At 35.4% G+C, this 11,108-nt stretch overlaps 1 long non-coding RNA gene across 1 annotated transcript in view; it reads right to left on the bottom strand.

Annotated features, from left to right (window-relative positions):
* LOC108512703 (uncharacterized) overlaps nt 1–2,540 on the bottom strand; it is a 39,505-nt gene extending 36,965 nt beyond the window's left edge. Inside the window, exons 1-2 of the long non-coding RNA XR_001880661.1 lie at nt 2,305–2,540; nt 1,006–1,221 (exon numbers count right to left, since the gene is read on the bottom strand). This is a non-coding gene — a long non-coding RNA (uncharacterized LOC108512703). The remainder of the gene's footprint in view (nt 1–1,005; nt 1,222–2,304) is intronic.
* Nucleotides 2,541–11,108: the final 8,568 nt, after the last annotated feature.

The following is an 11,108-nucleotide window of genomic DNA, read 5'->3' as shown; positions in this document are numbered from 1 at the left end:
AATCAATGTATTTAATCTTCCTTTCTTTCCATTTATTTTTCCACCTATCTGCCTCAACTATTCCACTGAAAGTGGTTCTGACAGATCAACAATGACCTCTGTGTCAGGCAGGTCCCTGGCAGGAAACAGCACAAACAGAAAAGGTATGATTGAAGGGAGTTTAAAGAAAAGTCGATTTACAAGGGTGTAGGCAGGAAACTAACAAGAGATACTGAAGCACCACCTATTAACAGGTGAAAGTGACTACTACCCACAGGCCTGAAGGGGTCAAGAAACCAGTGAGACCTGCAGTTATAGGAAAGAGCTGCCCAATGGGAGCTTTAGCTTTTGGAAGAGAAATACTGCCCCGGTAGCTCTGAGGCCCAGCAGGGACAGAGCTTCAGGCACAAACAACTTGCACTCTCTCCTTGTACTCTTCTATTTTCAGGACCTCTCATTGTCAGAATCCAGCTGAAAGCCAGAGGACAAGAGAACCCTTGATGAAGTCTGTTACGTCAACCTTCTCTAGGAATAAAACAGGATGGAGAAAGATAGAACGTGAATTTTAAGAGGCAAATGAAGAATATCCAATACACCACCTAACTCCGTTAGACTCAACAGTCCTCATTTTACTTAAATTTTGGCTCCATTGAATGTTGATTACTACTCCCAAATTGAAATTCTTTCCTCACTTTGGTTTTCATAATACCACGGGCATGCTCCTTGTCTATTGGTGTTTTTTGGATTAGACTCCTCCCTCACACTTCAGATGCTGTTATTCCCTCTGAGGACTTCAGGTACTATCTACACTGAGGCTTCTGAAAGTCACCACTTATCTACATTTTGGGCTGGATAATTCTTTGCTGTAGGGAGTTGTACATTATAGTATGTTTAGCAGCATTCCAGACCTCTAACCACTAGGTACTATTAGCATCCCTCGCTCAGTTGCAACAACTAAAACTATCTTCAGACATTGCGGAGTGTCCTCTGGAAGGTAAAAATCATCCCCAGGGAAGAAGTGCTTACCTCTACATACAGAATATCTATCTTCTGTCCCCTGAGTTCCAGGCTGATGGAAACTTAATTACTATCATCTGTCTCCTGGACAATTGCAATCATTGGCTAACTGGGCTCCACAACTCCCAGTCTTCATGCTCACACCAGACTGATCCAAAAAAGACTCAATGTGTGAGGGAATCCCAAGGCTGTCAAGCCATGCAGCTGAAAATATTCTTAAAACATCTACAAGACACATGAAAAGAAGTGAAACTGTAAGAGTTTTTGACTTACACTCTGAAACATTTGGGGATGTAGATGCTCTTCTTGATGACCTATGACTGTGGGAGTGAAGTAGCTCTGTACAGAAATATTGTACCTCCCATTACAGGAAAAGATATTCTTTCAGAAGAAAGTAAACTCAACAGCAGCATTTCTCTAGTCAATTTTCAAAAGTTTTGTCTCTAACTGGAAGTTTAAAACATGAAAAGAGTATAATGACTAAAATGGCACTAACATATATCTAGATAAAAATATGCAGGTTCTATGACAAAACAGTTATCATTTATACCAATTGGATATGAAAAAATTACACACACACACTTACACACACACGTACACACACACATTTATATATATACACAAGCAATCATTTTAACTTGACTTTTCAAGATAGGTGCTACTTCAGTAACTCCTGTGCTTTTACTAAGAAAATTTTGAAAAATCATTTAAGAACAAATACGTTTGTCATGGGTAGTTGTTTATATGCTTTGCTATGAAAATAAAGCACCTCATGAACAAGTTAGATATTGCATTCCTGAAACATATATAAAAGTCAAATACTATGTAAGTTCATAATTACTAAAGAATTGATGTAAAGACAGTAGAATCCATGCTGTGGAATAGTAGCTTTATTGCACCAAATATAGCCAACATTTTTATGGTGTGTTATGTTACATAATTATTTCACATACATTGTCTCATTTGAAGAACTACAAGACACAATTGCTCTATGAGGTAGGTAGAACAATGTTTTCAATATGTCCTCTTCAAGGACGACAAAATTGAAGTGTTTGTGGTTAGCTGACTTGTTCAGGTTATGCAGCTAGGAAGATATAGAGTTTAAATTTAACCTTGGACCTCTCATCCCTGGTTCCTATGCTTTTCACATCACAGCATACTTCTTACTGGCAATCATCAATGCAAAGAATGAATTAACAACAAAACTCAGGATTATCTAAGATTAGAAGATCTACCTTAATATATTTCAGGCCCATATATCAATTCTGCAGGAAAAAAACAAAAACAAAAACAAAAGAACAAAGTTACCTGGAATCCAGAGAAAGCTTCAGTTAAGTTCCACAACTCTAACAACTAATACAGTGTGTAGGACTCTGGCAGAGAGAACAAAGTAAAGGATACAGTAATCTCAGTTTTCAATGATGGATATTCATTATTTGGGCAATAGCATTTAAGGAAAACATTTAATTTTATCTTTACTTGAGGCTCTCACCTATAACAGCTGTCAAAGTCTGTTCAACTTTCAGGAATTTTTTTCCACAGTATAAAAGAAAATGCTCCTAAAAATGAGTTTTTCATAAAATAAGGTGTTTCACCCTAGGCTATTTTATTTCTTAGAGTGTTCACTCCCTGCTTCCAATAATTGAACACAGACTACCTTGATTTAAACATGTTCTATCAAAAACAGTAATTCATTTTTAAAGGTTTACATTTATTCATTGCTAACAACATACAATTATCTCTACAGGGTTCCTGTTATAACAAATTAGATGCACTTTCAATAGGCAATGATAATCACACATGAAATTGAACCTTCTGGGTAACTTGAATTACAGAGACTTACATAATAAACTGTGTAAAGTCCCACAGAAGTTTAGAAGAATAAGGCCATGGCTCTACATTACATTTATCTTTTATTAAAATAAATACAGATGTCATTTTTGCCAATCATTGTCTCTCCAACTTATTTTTTCCCTTCTTCAAGCATTTCTGGAGAATGAGGATTTTTAATTTTCTTTTTTGTTGCTTTTGTTTTGGTAGGGAAATGGAGACGACTTTTAAACCTCCATTTGGCTTTCCTTGAAGGAGCAGCAAGGAGTTTCTATTTGAAAACAGTTATTTTACCATTCTTTCCAGTTCCAGAGTAAGAATTTAAAGAGGCAATAATTCCAAACATAATAATAGTGACAAAAACCATAAATGATTTCAATTTAACAGTTATGAGGCATATATTGTTTAATTAGACTTTTTTTAAACCCAGGTATTGGCTATTCAAAAGAGATACATTCAAAATATAAGGATACAGAAAAGCAAAGTGTAAAATGATGGCAAACCAATATCTAGCAAATACAATTCTTTAAAAAGTATCAATTAATATCAGACAAATACATTTAAAGAGAAAAAGCATTATTAGATATAGAAATATATCTGACATACATAATGTAATATTACTTATATTATTACATAAGTATAAAATCCACTAGGATGATCTAAAATTTTAAACATATATATGGCTAATAAAAAGTCATAGAATATACATGGTAAAAATTGATAGGCTACAAGAAAATAGTGGCAATCCACCATCAGAAATTTCAGTGCAGTTCTTTCAACCTTTGCTAGATCGCATAACAAAAAAATTAGTATCTATGTAGATATTAACCACAGAATTAACAAGCTTGATCTAAAGGACATATTTAAAACACTGCAACTGACCAGGTGCAGTGGCTCATGCCTATAATCCCAACACTTTGGGAGGCCGAGGTGGGTGGATCACCTAAGGTCAGGAGTTCAAGACCAGCCCAGCAACATGGTGAAACCCATCTCTACTGAAAATACAAAAATTCGCTGGGCGTGGTGGCAGGCACCTGTAATCCCAGCTACTCGGAAGGCTGAGGCAGGAGAATTGCTTGAACCTGGGCTGCAGAGGTTGCAGTGAGCCAAGATCGCACCAGTGCACTCCAACCTGGACCACAGAGCGAGACTCCGTCTCAAAATAATAATAATAAAATAATAAAAATAAAGCACTGCAACTAATAATTAGTAAAGTAGCCACTTTTTCCCCTCCAACACACAAGGAACATTTTCAAAAGTTAATAATGAACTAGGACACCATAAGACAAATTACTCTCTAGGACCACAATGCAATTAAGTAGAAATTAATACCAAATATGTATTTGCTATTAATCACAAATACACATACATCTAAATAACTTCTGTGTCAAGGAATAAATTATACTGGAAATCTAAAATTCTTAAAACTTAAAAATAATAACAGTATTTTATATCAAAACTTCGGAATATCAAGAAAATATTACTATTAAAAACATAAATTACAAAAGAAGAAAGACTTAAAACAAATGGCCCGAGTTTCCAACTAAGAAAATAAAGCAAGCCCACAAAGTAGAAAAATAAGGAAATAAGTATATGCAGAAATTAATATAATATAATACAATACAAATTTTATAGATAGAATTCACATGCCAAAAATTGGTTCTTTAATAAGATTTGAAAAAAATCTGGCCGGGTGCGATAGTTCACACCTGTCATCCCAGCACTTTGGGAGGCCGAGGTGGATGGATCATGAGGTCAAGAGTTCGAGACCAGCCTGACCAACATGGTAAAACTCCATCTCTGCTAAAAAGACAAAAGTTAGCCTGGTGTGTTGCCATGCTACTGGTATGTTGCCAGTAGTCTCAGCTACTCGGGAGGCTGAGGCAGGAGAATTGCTTGAACTCGAGAAGTGGAGGTTGCAGTGAGCCAAGACCAGGCCATTGCACTCTAGCCTGGGTGACAGTGAGACTCCGTCTCAAAAAAAAATTTAAAATAATAATAATAATAATAAAAATCTTCCAGATTCACTGCAGGGGGTGTGGTGGCTATGAGAAAAGCATAAATAAACAACATTAAAAAAATTTTTTTAAACTCATGCTTAGATAGAGATGAGATAAAAATGATATAAAATATTATGAGCAACTTAATGCCAACAAATTTGGAAACAAAAAAATCAATAGATTTCTAGAAAAATATAATTTACCAGAATTGAGTTAAGACAAATAGAAAGTCTGAATAGCCCTGTAACCAGCAAAGAAACCAGAACAGTAGTTAACAAAATATTACTCCCCCCCAAAAAAACCACAGAGCCTAGATGTATTTATAAGTTAATTCTATCAATATGAAAAGAAGCATTATTTTACACAGGCTTTTTCAGAGAACAGAGAAGGAGAATAATTATCAACTCATTTTATTAAACTTGTATAATCTTTGTACCAAAACTGGACAAGGGCAGTATGAGAAGGGAAAATTACAGGCTAATATTGCTATAAGTATGGAAACAAAAAAATTAAATAAAATATTAGCAAGTCAAATCCAACAGTGTATGTAAAAGATAAAACACGATCAAGTTGGATTTCTCCCTGGAATATAAGGTTGGATATATAAAGCTCATAGCTCGTAGCTATAGGTTATGTTCCTACTGTAGCCTTAATGTCTTTAGTTGCTGGCATCAATACCTAGGTCCCTTCCCACCTCCAAGCCATTTAGGAGAAGCTCCCAAAACTTGTTCCAACTGCAATAATTACTCACTTAGGCTAAATGAGCCAAATCCTTTATTAGAACCAGAATCCAGCCTCCTCAAAAACTCTGAAACTGAACCCACCATGACTCTTAATCTTGCATTAATCACAATCAATATCTAAAATATAAGCCCCCTACCAACTTTTCCCACTCCCTACTTTCTGCCCACTCCCAGCTTGCCCTTCGCTTTAATAATCTACTACACCATCCCCATGAAAGTCTGTGCTTCCTTGCTCTCTGATATCAGAATTTCCCTCTATTTTCAACCTTTTTTCCAAGAATTCCTTCCACATCTTTGCCATTACTGAAACCTGCCTCTTCAAAGAGGGCACACTTTCTCTTTATAGCTTGCAAGTGGTGATTGTGTACTATTTCAGAATTCAAATATCATTAGTGACACTCTCCCTTACCCCAGATTATTCTTCTCATTGGCTTCCATAAAAATACTACATATCTTTTAGGCTCATGCTATTTGTATGTATCACTTTTTTCCATCCTTGCAACTTACAAATATTGACCTTCTAATTACTCTACTTTTCTGCTTAAGTTTTGTGGTCATCATTAGCCTAAATTTCTAAGACCTTCTTTAATTTCAACTCATCTGTCTATTAGACCAGCCTCCCAAATATTGCTCTTCATTTTTTCTATTCTTCAATCTGAGAAGACAAAGATTGCTGGGGGGAAAATACACAACTTATTCATTAGTGATTACTAACCTCAAAAGGAGTTTTACCACTCTCTGGCAATTCCACGATATTTCTGTGGTCAATTTGATATACCATTCTTTGCAATACTTCTTACAAATCTTTATTTTCATCATCCTTCACTCTAGGAAGATGACTTTGACAATTTTATAGAAATCTAAGGCATCAGATGAGATTATCTTCAACTTTTCACCAGCACACCTACAAGTTCGTATATATTTACACCTATTTTCTTCCCCCTCTGAGCTATTATGCTAGAAGGGGTGTTTCTTCTCTAAAGGCCAAGAGCCACCTGTACTTTAGAGTCTATCCTCTCCCACATTCCAGAAATCTTACATTTATGTTTTCTTAGTTGCGTACAGTCATCTATCTTGTTTCTACACACTTAACTGTTCCCTTTCATCAGTATGTTTCCCCTTAATCTGTATATGTACAGTAATCCTTAGGCTTAGAAAATGACTTTCCTGAACTTTTTCTGAATGGTTAAAAAAAAAAAAAAAAAAAAAGGAGAGCAGGCATGATAGAAATGAAAGTACTTTGCAAACAGTAAAGCACTATTTATTGAGAGTTAGTGTAACGTTAGAATTTGTTTCCACTTAAAGATCAAAGGAATTAACTGACTTCCCAAGGTTTTATTATTTTTCTTTTGGCAGATCAAGGAATATAACTCAATTCTCCATAATTATTAACTATTTATAATTAAAACTAGAAAATATTTTAATAGTGCTAACTTGAAAGCACGGAAAAAATCTATTAAAATTATGCTAGTTATTTTTGTTTAGACATAGAAATTGCAGTCTAACATCTTAGCTTATTGACATTCAGAATTTTAATCATGGGGTTAGGCATCTGGTGTTTCTACAACTAAATTGGATTTGCCTAAAATAGAATCTAAGACCTGATTAAACTACCTTCATCCTTATCATTAAGTTCCTCTTCACCATTCTGTAAACAAAAAATCTCCTCAACAAAGTGAACAAGTTGAATAAAGGATAGTTTTCTAAAACATCAAGCCTTTTTAATTAAGGATTTTTTTACAGTGCTCTTTTGGGATCAGAAGTTCCATAGTACAGTACAAAATCTAGCTTCATTTAATGGTGTTAAGTAAATAAAATACCTATAAAATATTTTTACAAAGATGAAAAAAGAAGGAATAATCTGTTTCTGATTATTAAGATAAAGATAATAGTTATTTACCCAAACATCTACTCTACGCATCCTTGTGAATAATAATCAAAATCTATTTCTATTATATTAATAAAATTTGAATCTATTTAACAAATCTTTGCCCTTACAATACAAACTGTTATAAAAATCCAATGAAGTAATGAATCTGAAACACTTTCAAAATGGCAAAAACAAACAACTGTAACTTCTAACTCTACTTTCATCCTTTGTTCTCAATAATAAATCAATACCTATTAACATATTAATGTATGTTTTAATATGTTATAAATTTTATGAGACCTCATTGACCACCTTTGGTTAATATTAATAGACTTGATATTTCCAACATAATTATTTATTAGGTTAAAGTCAGAAATCAAGAACAATTTACCAGATATTTATTGTGCATTGGCCAATTTATATTTAGACAAATCTTTTAGGTAAGAGTCAGCAAACATAACGACATTATATTATAATAGGGCTTGATTATTCCTAACTATGTTAGTGATGTAGTCATGAACCTATTGACTATTGAGGATTGTAGGGGTAGGTAAAAGAAAAGACATTTTATTTGTCCCCAGAATTGTCACAGTGAAAAAGAGGAAGACAGAGGCACTATAAAAGACAGACTGTGATAAGAGTCATATGTGGATTTTTTTGTGTGTAATAACTATTGCCTTAGGGAACTCTTTTGTCTCTTCTTTCTCCTAAACAGGCATATCTTATTTTATTGTAGTTGGCTTTATTGCACTTCACATATACTGCAATTTTTAGGAATAGAAAGTTTCTGACAACCCTGCCTCAAGCAAGTCTATCGTAATTTTTCCAACAGCATATGCTCATTTTCTGTCTATGTATCACAAATTGGTAACTCTTGTAATATTTCAAACTTCTTCATTTACATGATATCTTTTTTTTTTTTCTTGAGACAGAGTCTCAGCGTGTCACCCAGGCTGGAATGCAGTGGCACAATCATGGCTTACTGCAGTCTCAGCCTCGCAGGCTTAGGTGGTCCTCCCACCTCAGCCTCCCAAATAGCTGGGACTACAGGCATATGTCAACCACACCCAGTTAACTTTTGTTTGTTTGATGGTGGTGTTTTTGTAGAGACGAGGTTTCATCACGTTGCCTAGGATGGTCTTGAACTCCCAGGCTCAAGTGATTTACTCACCAAAGTGCTCGGATTATAGGAATGAGCCAACATGCCCAGCCTCATTATAACTGTTACAGTGATCTGTGATCAGTGACTTTGATGTTACTATTATAATTGTTTTGGGGCTCCACGAACCATGCCCATATAAGAGGGCAAAATTAATTGATAAAATTGTGTGTGTTCTGATTACTCAACCACTCAGTCGTTTCCCTGTCTTTCTCCCTATCCCTATTCTCGGAAATACAATATTATTATTACTAGGCCGGTTGATAACCCTACAATGGTCTCTAAGTGTCCAAGTGAAAGAAAGAGTTACATGTCTCTCACTTTAAACCAAAAGCTAGAAATGATTAAGCTAAATGAGGAAGGCATGTCGAAAGACAAGACAGGCTGAAAGCTAAGCCTCTTGCAACAAAGAGCCAAGTTGTGAGTGCAAAGGAAAAGTTCTTGAAAGAAAGTAAAAGTGCTACTCTGGTGAACATATGAATAAGTTAAATAGCCTTATTGCTTATATAGAGAAAGTTTGAGTGGTTTAGATAGATTAAACCAGTCACAACCTTCCCTTAAGACAAAGCCTAGTCCAGAGCAAGGCCCTAACTCTCTTCGATTCCATGAAGACTAAGAGACATGAGGACGCAGAAGTTTGAAGCTAGCAGAAGTTGGTTCATGGGGTTTAAGGAGAGACGCTATCTCAATAACATAAAAGTGCAAGGTGAAACAGCAAGTACCGATGTAGAAGCTGCAGCAAGTTATCCAGAAGATCTAAATAAGATAACCAATGAAGGGGGCTAAACAATAGATTTTCAACATAGATGAAAGTCTTCTATTGGAAGAAGATCCCATCTACTTTCATAGCTAGAGAGGAGAAGTCAATGCCTGACTTCAAAGCTTCAATGGATAGCGGGACTCTTGTTTTAGGGGCCAATGCACCTGGTGACTTTAAGTTGAAGCCAAAGCTCCTTTGCCATTCCGAAAATCCTAGGGCCCTTAAGGATTATGCAAAATCAACTCTGTCCATGCTCTATCAATGAAAAGTAAAGCTTGGATGACAGCATGTCTGCTTTCCTCATGTTTTACTGAATATTTTAAGCCCACTGTTGAGACTTAATGCTCAGAAAACGATTCCTTTCAAAATATTATTGCAAGAACTCTTATGGAGATATGCAAAGAGATTAATGTTTGTTTCATACCTATGAATATAACATCCATTCTTCAGCCCATGGTTCAAGAAGTAATTCTGACTTTCAAGTTTTATTATTTAAGAAATACATTTTGTAAGGTGATAGCTGCCAATGATAATGATTCCTCTGATGGATCTGGACAAACTAAATTGAAAATACTTTGGAAAAACTTAATCATTCTACATGTCATTAAGAACATTTGTGACTCAGGGAAGCAGGTCAAAATATCAACATTAACAGGAGTTTGGAACAATTTTATTCCAATCCTCATGAATGACTGAGGGGCTCAAGACTTCAGTGGAAGAAGTAATTACAGATGTGGTAGAATTAGCAAAAGAACTAGAATTAGAAGTGGAAGCTAAAGATGTGACTGAATTGGTGCAATATCATGATAAAACTTGAGTGAATGAGGAGTTGTTTCTTAAGGATGAGCAAAGAAAGTGGCTTCTGGAGATAGAATCTACTCTCGGCAAAGATGCTATGAACACTGTTGAAATGACAACAAAGGATTCAGAATAACACACAAACTTAGTTGATAAAGAAGCCATAGGGTTTGAGGGGACTGACTCCAATTCTGAAAGTTTTACTGTGGGTAAAATGCCATCAAACAGCATCACCTGCTACAGAAAAATCTTTAATGAAGAGTCAATTGATGTGGCAAATGTCATTGCCTTTTTAAGAAATTGCCATGGCCACCCCAACCTTCAGCAACCACCACCCTAATTAGTCAACAGCCATCAATATCAAGGCAAAACCTTTCACCATCAAAAAGATTATGACTTGCTGAAAGGTCAGAGGATTGCCACTTTTTTTTTAGCAGCAAAGTATTTTTAAATTAAGGTATATACATTGTTATTTAGACATAATGCTACTGTGCACTTACTAGACTACAGTATAAAAGTAATTTTATATGCACTGAGAAAACAAAACAAATTGAGACATGGATATTAGCTTAGTATTGGTGGTCTGGGACCCTGCCCACAATATCTCTGAGGTATGATTGTATTTTCAATCTTCTTTTTTTTTTGACATATACTAAAAATGTGTAGTTACAAATCTCCAGTAATGACTGCCATCAATTCTTTCTCCTCTACAAGCATGTGCCACTTCCCCAATGAGATAAGGGCTACTTTTTCCCCTTCTGTGGAAACTGGGCTGGACCTGCGTTGGCTTTGACCAGTAGAACACAAAGAGTGACATTCTAGGACTTCTGAGATGACCAGGCCTTAAGAGGACTAACGGTTTCCACTTCTTTCATCTCTGAACACTGAATCTTGGAACACTCCCTTTTGGAATCTAATCACCATGCTGTGAGAAGCCAAGCTCTTTGGAAAA

This window comes from Rhinopithecus bieti, unplaced genomic scaffold (genome assembly GCF_001698545.2).
Source record: "Rhinopithecus bieti isolate Rb0 unplaced genomic scaffold, ASM169854v2 scaffold_27006, whole genome shotgun sequence".
Taxonomy (NCBI): Eukaryota; Metazoa; Chordata; class Mammalia; order Primates; family Cercopithecidae; genus Rhinopithecus; species Rhinopithecus bieti.
The sequence above is the reverse complement of the archived record's forward strand: the minus strand, read 5'-3'. Positions and strand labels throughout refer to the sequence as shown.